Source organism: Aquarana catesbeiana, linkage group LG01, assembly GCF_042186555.1.
Source record: "Aquarana catesbeiana isolate 2022-GZ linkage group LG01, ASM4218655v1, whole genome shotgun sequence".
NCBI lineage: Eukaryota > Metazoa > Chordata > Amphibia > Anura > Ranidae > Aquarana > Aquarana catesbeiana.
This window is the reverse complement of record NC_133324.1, coordinates 859643062-859657444: the sequence shown is the minus strand read 5'-3', so window position 1 is coordinate 859657444 and position 14383 is coordinate 859643062.

The following is a 14383-nucleotide window of genomic DNA, read 5'->3' as shown; positions in this document are numbered from 1 at the left end:
CAGGTGTAATTAAAGGTGCTTGTTGCTAAAATTAAAAACTTGAAGCACAACTCCAGCAGAACAAACATACACTTGCAGGGGGCCCCCACAGGGCTAAATGCTTATTTATGTCTAGTGGAACATAAAATCGTATGGAAAAAAAAAAAATTATATATATATATATATAACTGTATATATCCTGTAGTGATACAGGGGTGGCAGAATGATCCACAACACTCAGTAGGAAAGTAAGCATCCGATGTACCCAGATGTGTGATGGATGCGGAAGATTAATTTTCAGCATAGCAAATATCTGCAGTTTTTATTATCTACAAGTTAGACTTATTTACACGTTTCTATCCTAATGAGAAAATTGCTTTAACAGTCCTCAGGTACTTATATTTATATTTGTGAAGATTCATTTATTTATACACAGGTTGCACAGGCACCTTAAACTGATCAACGTGTAGATATTGATTGTCCAAGAACTATATGTAATGCCGCGTACACACGAGCGGACTTTCCGGCATACTTGGTCCAGCGTACCGGAGTCTGTCAGACAATTAGATCGTGTGTGGGCTCCAACAGACTTTTTTTTCTCAAAAGTTTGACGGACTTAGATTTGAAACATGTTTCAAATCTATCCGACGGACTCGAGTCCGGTCGAAAAGTCTGCTTGTCTGTATGCTAGTCTGACAGACAAAAACCAACGCTAGGGCAGCTATTGGCTACTGGCTATGAACTTCCTTATTTTAGTCCTGTTGCGATCGGACTGATGCGCTGGTATCGGAAATCCTATCCATGACCCAGCAATCAGCGCCATTCTGGGCCAATTCCACTCTGGTAAATTCAGAACACAAAACCTCTTGTGGGCTGAGACAGGAACACCCCCCCAGGGTTGATTGGCCAAGGGCTAAAGTCCACCCCACATCCATATTTCAATAAATTGGGTAGCCTGAGATATGGACATTGTTCTTCCACGAAGCCAGTTCGAAACTGGGGAGTTCCCACATGTTCCAGTATGCTTCTACTAACAAATAGACTTGGGTAAAGTTTATTTCTGTTTTTATCCCTTTTTATTTTCATAGCAAATTGCCATTTGTGTGTCTTTCTGCTTTTTTTGTATCTTTTTTGGTAAATCCTTTTTCTTTGTACATCTTATATGCACTGCCCACTTTCGGGATATTAAATGATAAAATTAATAAGTGACTTCTGTGTACTAAGCTAGGACTCATATCTCTGGAGAGGTTGTTGTATTTTAGTGCCTAAGTACTCGGTTTAAGTTACGTACCAATCGGTATGCAATTGCACTGTGTGTGGGCAGATTGCATGCAGATTGTAAGCTAACAGATCTTCCAGACAGAGATCTGTGTGTGTGGTGGCTCAGCAGACCAGTCTGCGGACAAACTGTTGGGTGGTGGCAGGCTATCGTTTATTGTGTGTCTGGTGTGTGGGTGTGGGGACAGTGGGAAGAGTGATTAACACCGGGGTTCAAGCTTGCAGGATAGCTGGAGGAACCCTAGAAGTGTATAGTAATTGCTAGACTGCTCCCCAAGCCTTAGAGTGCACCAGATTGTATGTAAGATTTGTATCTGCCTGTGTGTGGTCAGCTAGCTGGATTGGAGTGGAGTCTCCCTCTAGCGGTGGCCAAAGGTAGTGTAGGCTGTGAAAGTACCGCAGCCAGTCTTACATGCGCAGTATAAGTTCCCCCTTATTCCCTTAGTTCCTCATATACCCCGGTCACGGAACGCACGTCGCGGTTAGTTAGTAGCCGTGGGTGTGCGAATCCGTGACAGTCCTCTTTGTCCAAAATGTGCACCTTACTATCCTTAAAAGAATGTCCCTTTGCCTTTAGATTTAGAAAGACAGCTGAGTCTTGACCTGTAGAATTTGTCCTCTTATGTTGGGCCGCTCGTTTGTTGAAAGGTTGTTTTATCTCCCTATGCCTTCGTTTTCTTCTTTACAATGCAATGCACATATTATGTTACTTTGCTTGTTTTTTTGTTTTGGTTCTGTAGGATGTAAATGCTTCTGTCTCAGTATGTAGGGGGGTTGAAAGACACGGGGAAGCAATGTTTGTTAAAGACTGTTCTCAGTTTTTCCAACACTTGCACACAGACACATATGGGATGACATCACAGCCTTGTGATGTACTGTTGTGCTCTAGAGGGGCTGTCAGTGGTATGATATGTGAAAACTAAAGGAGCTGGCTGGACGGGGCAGAGACAACAATGAACACAATGTTGTACGTTGTCACACCTTACATCAGATCTTAGCATTCCTTGTGTAATAAATAATTGGTGGTTGGATAAAACTGCAAAAGTGTCATTCAGAATAATATTTAAAGGGAAAATAAAAAAAAAATAAAATAAACTACACAAGGAATAAAATATACTAAAGTTGATCTCCAAGCAAACCTAAAATTCCCCCTACAAGCAGAAAATGGCTCACATTTCTCGAAAATCTACATCTTCTGCTTGTATCCACAGTACTTATTTTTTTCCCAACCTTCTTAGAAAACTTTTGAGATTGTGAGTGTCTGTGTACTTCCTTTTGAGATAACAAGTTACTGCTGCGTGGTCATTGTGTGCTCACAAGTAGCATTGCTTAACTGCTTGCCGACCGCCGAACGGCACATTTGCCACCTAGCGGGCGCACGCCTGCTGCTCGCCACGGGAGCGTGCCTCCGAGTCCCGCAAACTCGATGTTCGCCGGCAACCCACGTTTGGAGAGGAGGAGAGGCAGAATGGAGAGATGCCTATGTAAACAAGACATTCCCTGTTCTGCCTAATGACATGACAGGGATCTACTGCTTCCTGTCATCGGGAGTAGTGATCTCTGTCAAGTTCCAGTGAGCCCATCCCCCTACAGTTAGAACACGCAGAGGGAACACACTTAACCCCTGATCGCCCCCTAGTGTTTAACCCCTTCCCTGCCAGTGTCATTTATACAGTAATCAGTGGCTATTTGTAGGGATGAGCCAAATACACCCCCGTTCGGTTTGCAGCAGAACATGCGAACATGCAAAAAATTTGTTCACACACGCCAACACCGTTAAATTCCATGGGTACGAATGTAAAAAATCAATAGTGCTAATTTCAAAGGCTTATATGCAAGTTATTGCCATAAAAAGTGTTTGTGGACCCGGGTCCTGCCCCAGGGAACATGTATCAATGCAAAAAAAGTTTTAAAAACGGCCCTTTTTTCGGGATTTTAAGAATGCTTAAAGTGAAACAATAAGAATTAAATATTCCTTTAAATATCATGCCTAGGGGGTGTTTATAATATGTGTGTAAAGTGGCGCAGTTTTCCCATGTTTAGAACAATACTATGACATTTCTAAAGGAAAAAAAGTCATTTAACATTGCTTGCGGCTGTAATGTATTGTCGGGTCACGGCAATAGGGATGAGCCGAACACCCCCCTGTTCGGTTCGCACCAGAACATGCGAACAGGCAAAAGATTTGTTAGAACACGCGAACACCATTAAAGTCTATGGGACACGAACATGAATAATCCAAAGTGCTAATTTTAAAGGCTTATATGCAAGTTATTGTCATAAAAAGTGTTTGGGGACCTGGGTCCTGCCCCAGGGGACATGAATCAATGCAAAAAAAGTTTTAAAAACGGCCGTTTTTTCGGGAGCAGTGATTTTAATAATGCTTAAAGTGAAACAATAAAAGTGTAATATTCCTTTAAATTTCGTACCTGGGGGGTGTCTATAGTATTCCTGTAAAGGGGCGCATGTTTCCCATGTTTAGAACAGTCTGACAGCAAAATGACATTTCAAAGGGAAAAAAAGTCATCTAAAACTACTTGTGGCTATTAATGAATTGCCGGTCCGACAATACACATAAAAGTTCATTGATAAAAATGGCATGGGAATTCCCCACAGGGGAACCCCGAACCAAAATTAATTTAAAAAATGGTGTGGGGGGTCCACCTAAATTCCACACCAGGCCCTTCAGGTCTGGTATGGATATTAAGGGGAAGCACGGCCAAAATTTTTTAAAAAATGGCGTGGGGTCCCCCTCAAAATCTATACCAGACTCTTCAGGTCTGAAATGGATTTTAAGGGGAACTCCGCGCCAAAATTTTTTTTAAAAATGACGTGGGGTCCCCCCAAAAATCCATACCCACAGGCGCAGGAAAAGAGGGCGGATGAGAGAGCGCCCCCCCTCCTGAACAATACCAGGCCACATGCCCTCAACATTGGGAGGGTGCTTTGGGGTCCCCCCCAATGCACCTTGTCCCCATGTTGATGGGGACAAGGGCCTCATCCCCACAACCCTTGCCCGGTGGTTGTGGGGGTCTGCGGGCGGGGTGCTTATCGGAATCTGGAAGCCCCCTTTAACAAGGGAACCCCCATATCCCGGCCCTCCCCCTGTGTAAAATGGTAAGCCATTTCACAAAAGAACTGTCAAATATGTTAAAAATTACAAGAGAAAGTTTTTGACAATTCCTTTATTTAAATGCTTCTTCTTTCTTCTATCTTCTTTCTTCTATCTTCTATCTTCTATCTTCCTTCAGTTTCTTCCTCCATCTTCTTCTTCTTCTTCTGGTTCTTCTGGTTCTTCCTCCGGGGTCCTCGTCCGCCATCTTCCGCCGCGGCGTCTTCTTCCCTTCTTCTTCTCGGGCCGCTCCGCATCCACCTTAATGGGAAGCTCCCACTGTGTGACGCTTCTCCTCTTCTAAAGGTTCTTAAATAGCAGAGGGCGGGGCTACCCAGTGACCCCGCCACACTCTGATGCACTTGACGGGGACTTCCCTGTGGCATTCTCTTTGACGTCAGAGGGGGCGGGGTCACCCATTATGTAACAGGTGACCCCGCCCCTCTCTGACGTCCATACCTGAAGGGCCTGGTATGGAATTTAGGGGGGCCCCCAAGTCATTTTTTTTTTTAATTTTGGTTCGGGGTTCCCCTGTGGGGAATTCCCATGCCATTTTTATCAATATACTTTTATGTGTATTGTCAGACCGGCAATTCATTAATATCCGCAAGTAGTTTTAAATGACTTTTTTTCCTTTGAAATGTCGTTTTGCTGTCAGACTGTTCTAAACACGGGAAACATGCGCCCCTTTACAGGCATACTATAGACACCCCCCAGGTACGAAATTTAAAGGAATATTACACTTTTATTGTTTCACTTTAAGCATTATTAAAATCACTGCTCCCGAAAAAACTGCCGTTTTTAAAACTTTTTTTTGCATTGATCCACGTCCCCTGGGGCAGGACCCAGGTCCCCAAACACTTTTTATGAAAATACCATGCATATAAGCCTTTAAAATTAGCACTTTTGATTTCTCCCATAGACTTTTAAAGGGTGTTCAGCGGCTTTCGAATTTGCCGCGAACACCCCAAATTGTTCGCTGTTTGGCGAACTGGCGAACAGCCGATGTTCGAGTCAAACATGAGTTCGACTCGAACTTGAAGCTCATCCCTACTGCTTGCCACCTTTTAGTGGCCTGTGAGCGTCTGTCTCTCCTTGGTAGCCTTCCGGACATGATGTATATTTTGTTTTGCAACACACTGCACTGTATTGTGTACTGTGTACACCACCAGAAAAGTAGTAGCAACTGCACTATGGCTGCACTGTATTGTGTACTGTGTACACCACCAGAAAAGTAGTAGCAACTGCACTATGGTTGCACTGTATTGTGTACTGTGTACACCACCAGAAAAGTAGTAGCAACTGCACTACGGCTGCACTGTATTGTATATTGTGTACACCACCAGAAGTGTAGTAGCAACTGCACTACGACTGCACTGTATTGTGTACTGTGTACACCACCAGAAGTGAAGTAGCACCACCAGAAGTGTAGTAGCAACTGCACTACGGCTGCACTGTATTGTGTATTGTGTACTGTGTACACCACCAGATGTGTAGTAGCAACTGCACTATGGCTGCACTGTATTGTGTAATGTGTACACCACCAGAAAAAGTAGTAGCAACTGCACTACAGCTTCACTGTATTGTGTACTGTGTACACCACCAGAAAAGTAGTAGCAACTGCACTATGGTTACACTGTATTGTGTACTGTGTACACCACCAGAAAAGTAGTAGTAACTGCACTATGGCTGCACTGTATTGTGTACTGTGTACACCACCAGAAGAGTAGTAGCAGCTGCACTACGGCTGCACTGTATTGTGTAATGTTTACACCACCAGAAAAGTAGTAGCAACTGCACTACGGTTACACTGTATTGTGTACTGTGTACACCACCAGAAAAGTAGAAGCAACTACACTACAGTTGCACTGTATTGTGTACTGTGTACACAACCAGAAAAGTAATAGCAACTGCACTACGGCTGCACTGTATTGTGTACTGTGTACACCACCAGAAGTGTAGTAGCAACTGCACTACGGCTGCACTGTATTGTGTACTGTGTACACCACCAGAAGTGTAGTAGCAACTGCACTATGGCTGCACTGTATTGTGTAATGTGAACACCACCAGAAAAGTAGTAGAAACAGTACACCATGGAATGCACTGTAGATATAGGTTACACATGATGCTGCAGAGTGTATATATATATATATATATATATATATATATATATATATATATATATATACAGTGGGGACGGAGAGTATTCAGACCCCCTTAAATTTTTCACTCTTTGTTATTTTGCAGCCATTTGCTAAAATCATTTAAGTTCATATTTTTTCCTCATTTTCCATATTGACAGAAAAACAGAATTGTTGACATTTTTGCAGATTTATTAAAAAAGAAAAACTGAAATATCACATTGTCCTAAGTATTCGGACCCTTTGCTGTGACACGTATATATTTAACTCAGGTGCTGTCCAATTCTTCTGATCATCCTTGAGATGGTTCTACGCCTTCATTTGAGTCCAGCTGTGTTTGATTATACTGACTGGACTTGATTAGGAAAGCCACACACCTGTCCATATAAGACCTTACAGCTCACAGTGCATGTCAGAACAAATGAGAATCATGAGGTCAAAGGAACTGCCTGAAGAGCTCAGAGACAGAATTGTGGCAAGGCACAGATCCAAGGTTACAAAAAAATGTCTGCTGCACTTAAGGTTCCTAAGAGCACAGTGGCCTCCATAATCCTTAAATGGAAGACATTTGGGACAACCAGAACCCTTCCTAGAGCTGGCCGTCTGGCCAAACTGAGCTATCGGGGAGAAGAGCCTTGGTGAGAGAGGTAAAGAAGAACCCAAAGATCACTGTGGCTGAGCTCCAGAGATGCAGTCAGGAGATGGGAGAGCATAGAAAGTCCATCCAAGTCCAACCATCACTGCAGCCCTCCACCAGTCGGGGCTATATGGCAGAGTGGCCCGACGGAAGCCTCTCCTAAGTGCAAGACACATGAAAGCCCGCATAAAGTTTGCTAAAAAACACCTGAAGGACTCCAAGGTGGTGAGAAAAAAGATTCTCTGGTCTGATGAGACCAAGATAGAACTTTTTGGCCTTAATTCTAAGCGGTATGTGTGGAGAAAACCAGGCACTGCTCATGCTGTGGGGGTGCTGAGGGGTGTTTTTCAGCTGCAGGAACAGGACGACTGGTTGCAATCGAAGGAAAGATGAATGCGGCCAAGCACAGGGATATCCTATACGAAAACCTTCTCCAGAGTGCTCAGGACCTCAGACTGGGCCGAAGGTTTACCTTCCAACAATATATATACCAGACTGACTGTATATATATATATATATATATATATATATATATATATATATATATATATATATATATATATATATATATATCAAATACACTGCATCTGCCACTAACTGAATAACCTGCCTCCTGCCTGCTTAATCTAAATCACGCTGTCTCTGTCCATGCCAACAACACTACACAGGGCCGCCGTGTAGGCAGCCTTATATAGTGTGGGGCGTGGACTTAGTCCCCCTGAGCCACGATTGGCCAAAGGCACCCTGCCTTTGGCCAATTATGGCTCTCTTAGCAGAGGGCACTGGATTTACCAAAGCATGCAGGCCAGGTGCATGCTTTGGCCAATCATCATACAGCAATGCACTGTGATCTTGTAGTGCATTATGTTCTGCGAATGGGTGAACACCCGATGTTCGAGTCGAACTTATGTTCAACCCGAACATCGAGCTCATCCCTAGCTATTTGTAGCTCTGATAGCTGTATAAATGTCAATGGTCCCAAAATAGTGTCAAAAGTGTCCGATCTGTCCGCCATAATGTTCACAGTCCCGATGAAATTCGCAGATCGCCGCCATTACTAGTAAAAAAAAAAATTAATAATAGAAATGCCATAAATCTATCCCCTATTTTGTAGACGCTATAACTTTTGTGCAAACCAATCAATATACACTTATTGGTATTTTTTTTTACCAAAAATATGTAGAAGACTACATATCGGCCTAAACTGTGGAAGAAATTAGTTTTTTTATATACTTTTGGGGGGTATTTTTTATAGCAAAAAGTACAAAAATATAGCTTTTTTTAAAAAATTGTTGGTCTTATTTTGTTTATAGCGCAAAGAAATAAAAAAGGTGATCAAATACCACCAAAAGAAAGCTCTATTTGTGGGAAAAAAGGACGTAAATTTTGTTTGTGTACAGCGTCACGTGACCACGCAATTGTTAGCTAAAGCGACGCAGTGCCGAATCGGAAAAAAGTGCTCTGGTCAGGAAGGGGGTAAATCCTTCCGGGGCTGAAGTGGTTAAGGCAACACAGATGTCATCTAATCAGTGCTGTCTAATTAAGGGTGGAACAGTGTATGCCAACAACCACACCCTTACTAGCTCAGCCCCATTTGTACCATTTCCATCTCCTCTTCTACTGGCTGCCACCAATAGTGGAGGTTTCCTCACTATAATGATGATATCATCTAGGATTGAAAGACTAAACTCTCTAGACAGGAGGGATGATAACAAAATGCTGCTGGACAAGAGGAGAGCAAGGTTTGGAGAGATAAAATATTTTAGAGATCAACTAATTGCATGCATAAATACATTTTTCACCTTGTGATCATTATTAACGTATGCAAACATTCCAGGTATACAGTATGAAAGATTTGTGAAGAAACCAACAAAAAGTGGGACATTTTTAAAAGACTGTGCACACAGGGAGGATTCAATGCACACTAAGGTAGATGAATACTTGTTTTTATTATTTGCATGTTCATTTTTTTAAATGTTATCTTAATTAGACAGTAACAAATACAGCAATAAAGAGCAAAAGTTGTCCACATAGAGTGTGTTATTTAGTCATGTGCAGTCGTGTAGAGTTATGCTGTAAAACATTTTACACTATGAAGGTGTAAGGAATTTCATGGGGAATAACAGGAATGAATACATTTGGAGATACAGATTGCAAGAAATAGGAATATAAGTGGATAAAGGAAGAGTGTGATCAAGAGTAAGGTAGTGGAGAAGGCACGGAGTGGCCTAACAAGAATATAATAGGGTAGTTTAAGATGGCCAAGTCAAGTATGACAGGTAAAGAGACATGGGTTTGAGGGTTTGAGTCCCATCCCCTGGAGGTGGATGTATAGACCTGTTATTTCCCTTTCATAGGTAGTTTACTGTACTGTAGGGCTTTTTGTTCACTGGTAACATATTCATACAATTTTTACTTTAGCTAAGTTCACTCTGCTTTTTCCCAGGAGTAGCGTTGGTTTGTTTGGTGGCAAGAAAGAGTTGTGCAGCTGGTTTCTGTTGGTTGATTGTTGAAACTTTTATTTGATGTGGAATCCCAGAACAGAACTTTATAAGTCTAAAGCATATCTACCAGATGTTGAACATGTTGCCGACTTGACTGCATCCATAAATGCATGTATTGCTGTAATTCATTTATACCATTTTTAATCATTGAATGCACCACTGCTTCGCCGTATGTATAGAAAATCCTCACCTTCTAAATTCTGCAAGTCTATCTGGTATAGTGCAAGACAGGTGCAAATGAAAGTGTTAGCTGACATATGACCTTAGCATCATTAAAACGTGCAAATTCTTGGGTTGGCGTAAGGATTTAAGAGGTAATCTCAGATATACTTACGTTAATTTTTCTAGTATTTTGTGTTTAAAGTGAATACATCTAGAAAATCCAACCACTGATTTTTCCTAAACGACTTTATTATACAAATGCTTATTTTCTGCTGGATATGCTTTCTCTTGTCATAATATTATCATGCGATAATGTACCCTATTCCTACTATTATCACTAAAAATACATTTCAAAGAAAATGTTCATTAAAACAATTAATGCATCATAGAGCTATATAAACAAGCCATTTCCCTATGGGTCATATTTTGCACTGACTTTATGCTCAGCCACTTCCCCAAATGGGATTAAAATGGGAATTTAAAGCTCTGACTCTAGACGATGGTCATTGCTGTAATTGTCTAGATAATAATAATAACATCCCCATGTAAAACTCTGGAGTCTTAAAGTCTGAATTTTGAGGCATTACATTTTAGAAATGTTCAATAAAGTTGCACAGTACACATTAGTATTGGTTTATTACATTAAGATGTAATTTCTTAATACAAAAACCTGTTCACATTTTAATCTTATATTGTAGAAAACCTCCAATGCTTGGCAACCACCAATATTGATCACTATATGCATACCTCCCAACTTTTTGCAATACGAACGAGGGTCACTTATTTGCAAAAGTATGTAGGTATAGGACACACTCCCTGCCACACACCCTTAAAGGTGAATTATACAAAAAAAATATTAGTTAAACCCACAAGTGCTTTTTTTTACCACTACTATTCCTTTATACTGGCTTTTGAAAATTAACCGATGCAGAAATTTATAAACTGTATTAATGGTTTAGCACTGAGAAACACTTTTTGAAAAATAAATAGTGCATTTTATATACAACTGTATAGATCAGACAAAAATAAGGGACAAAGAGGAACTTTGTTCCAAATCAGAACAGTCCCTCGAAATTAAGGACAGTTGGGAGCTATTTTTTTTATTGCATTATTTATTAGCATGTGTATCTTGAACTTTTTTTCCTAAACTCTGATTTAAATCAGTTAAGGGAAACCTGTACTGGAAAACGATACAAGTCTGTTACTGTTATGTTGTGCTCCCCTAAAAATGCTAGCTGCCTGATTTTCAGGATGACCTAATTACTTGAGTATGCTGTGAGTAATTGGTACATAGTCAGCATTACATCTTCTTGCCACATTATAGTAGGTTAGAAGCATATTATGAGCAGAAAGGAGACTATATGGGGGTTGATTTCCTAGAGGCAAATAGACTGTTAACTTTGCAAAGGAAGTCACACTTTACATGAGCGTTTTCTCCAGGGCTTAGGTGAAGCTCTGATTTTTAATTTTGTTTGCATGTGATTGGGTATTCTTTCCAAAGTGAAATTTCACCACATTCACTATGCTCTGGGGAAAATTTCCATGTAAAGCACAACGTCCCTTGCAATGTAAATAGCCTTTTTGCCTTTGGTAAAGTAATCTCATGGTCTCAGAACTCACATAATTGTTTTTTACAGCATCATGAAATAAACAGCAAAACTATTTTAAACAATTTGGCCAAAAGCACCACAACTATGCCTGGGAGAGATACAGAAGCTCTGGACGACATCTTTGTGTTGCCTTTGAAGGATAACTGTATTTTTAGTACAATTAACCTTAAGATAGCCCCTTCCCCTCAGGACTCCCCCAAGTCGTACATATAGTTACACATACTTTGCTTTACCAAGATCTTAACTGTATCCCACTGGGATCTGCAAGGCCTTCTCAGGCAGAAGCTGTTTGCAGAAGACTCTATAATCATTCCTAAAGAAAAGCCATGTTAAATTTGTCAGTGGCAGATGGTCTTTCCATAGGAATTAATATACTTTGTTCTGCTTATGCAAAGCAGAAGCAAAACTGCAGCCAGGCAACCTAAAAAAGAAGAGGCTGTAATGCTCTCAGAAGACTGAACAGTGAAGATCATGGGAGGGAGGAGGAACATTTGAAAAATAACTGTACTAAAAACTCAGTATTCCTTTAACCCTAAAGCTGAACCCTAAAAAGATGCAGTTCCCATCCCACCTGCACAGACCCAATATGTGTTGTTTTAAAAAAGCCTCCAAAATACAGATAAACTCTCCCAAATCTGTTGTCATTTCATCTCCTGTGGTGATTGGAAGCTCCTCTCTGTGCTCTCCGCTGCTTAGCAGACTGGTCTTGTGTCTGCCTCATGTAATGATGTCACAAGGCCTATGAGAACTCTGCTGGCAACCAATGGGAAATGCCTACATCATCGGCAAGTAACATGCACAAACTGGACCCTCCCATACTACAAACGAGAAGAAAGAAGACACAGGAACTAGTATGTGATGTGATTGGAGTTTTAGGTATGTAAGTAGGCTTTTAGTCAGTTTTTTTTTTTTTTTTTTTTATGAAAATGCAGATTTTGCTAAGGATTTTTCCTCCCTGAAGATGAGCTTTAAATCACCTCATTTACAGCACTAAGTAAGCTTAATTACAAGATAAAAAATGTATTCAAACTGATAATCTTGAACTTTCTTGGAATATACATCAGCTTTTCTTACAACCTGCTAAAATGTATTTGCTTGGGGACCCATAGAGGAAAAAATAAATGACTGGTTTTGCCAGTGATTACAAATACTGACCCCAATAACCCATAGCTAACGCGGATCCAAGTCCCCAGGCGAGTCGGGTCCATGTGGCTAAAATCACATAAATGCTCTAAAATTTCACAACCTTTTCTCTTAAAGGTTTAAACTTTGTGAGGTCAAAAGTTTGGAGTTGTATGCAACATCAATAGATGGTGATTTACAACATAAATTGTTCTTTTAAGCAATAATCGTCCTGGACAGCTTTATACTATGCCTAGGACATTTTGTTTGCTGTTTTTTTTTCTTTTGACCATGTAGTTTGAGTTCTGTAATTACTATTGATTTTATAAATGATAGTGTAAATTCTGTTTATCTAACCATGAACTCCATAGAGGCTACTGCTTCAAATATATCACCTTAAATGAAGCAGCATTTCATGTAAACTGCATGAGACATTAGTGTAAGTGATTTTCATGGCGTAATAGACAGTATCTACACATTTAATGTAATGGATGGCAGATTTAATTATTCTATTACTACATTTAGTACCATGACGGCGAATGACTCAACTATAAGGTGGGTTGTGGCACCCAACAACAGAGACAAGTATGGTATAGATTCAGTATTGATACTGGAATGGAGTACACAAGGCCACGGTAAATAAACTTACAATGGAACACCATTGGATCAAAATAAAATATTATACCATATGTCAGTTGCACATTTTTTAATCCTGAAATAATTAAATGTGCTTATACATGATATGGGGAGACAGCAAAGGTCAATTATTTTGTGTTGTAATTGGGTGATATTTGTTGTGTGACTCATTTACTAGCAGGTCTTATCGGGGATTCCTTGACTAAGTTCATGTGTTCATCTAATATAGCAATGTTAAACATCATACAATTCATACAATTTTATGAATGTAGTGTCACACATTGAACTACATATGTTACAATTGTCAGATACTGAAAATGGAGATGCGGTTAACAGTACCTAGTTAGACACTTTTCTTTCTTTTTTTTTTTCTTTTGCAATAATATTTTGTTGAATATAAACCAAAAAACAAATACATGTACAAATGAGTCCAAATTAGTGGATGGCATTTTCTATTCTATTCTATACCAAAAACAAACCCTGACAACTGTATTCATTTTTCAGATGTTACCACACCACTTTTCTAGTGATCTCCAAAATGAGATTTAATAATGAAATTCATGCTGGAGTCCTAAGGGTTAATGACATTGGTATTAACTATTTTGGAGATTATTTTCTCTAGATTTATTAATGGTGACTAGGGATGAGCTTCGAGTTCGAGTCGACTCGAACATTGGCTGTTCGCAAGTTCGCGGAACAGCGAACAATTTGCAAATTCGAATGCCGCGGAACGCCCTTTAAAAGTCTATGGGAGAAATCAAAAGTGCTAATTTTAAAGGCTAATATGCAAGTTATTGTCATAAAAAGTGTTTGGTGACCCAGGTCCTGCCCCAGGGGACATGGATCAATGCAAAAAAAAGTTTTAAAAACGGCCGTTTTTTCAGGAGCAGTGATTTTAATAATGCTTAAAGTCAAACAATAAAAGTGTAATATCCCTTTAAATTTCGTACCTGGGGGTGTCTATAGTATGCCTGTAAAAGGGCGCATGTTTCCCGTGTTTAGAACAGTCTGACAGCAAAATGACATTTTGAAGGAAAAAACTCATTTAAAACTACCCGCGGCTATTGCATTGCCGACAATACACATAGAAGTTCATTGATAAAAACGGCATGGGAATTCCCCAAAGGGGAACCCCGAACTAAAATTTAAAAAAAAAAAATGACGTGGGAGTCCCCCTAAATTCCATACCAGGCCCTTCAGGT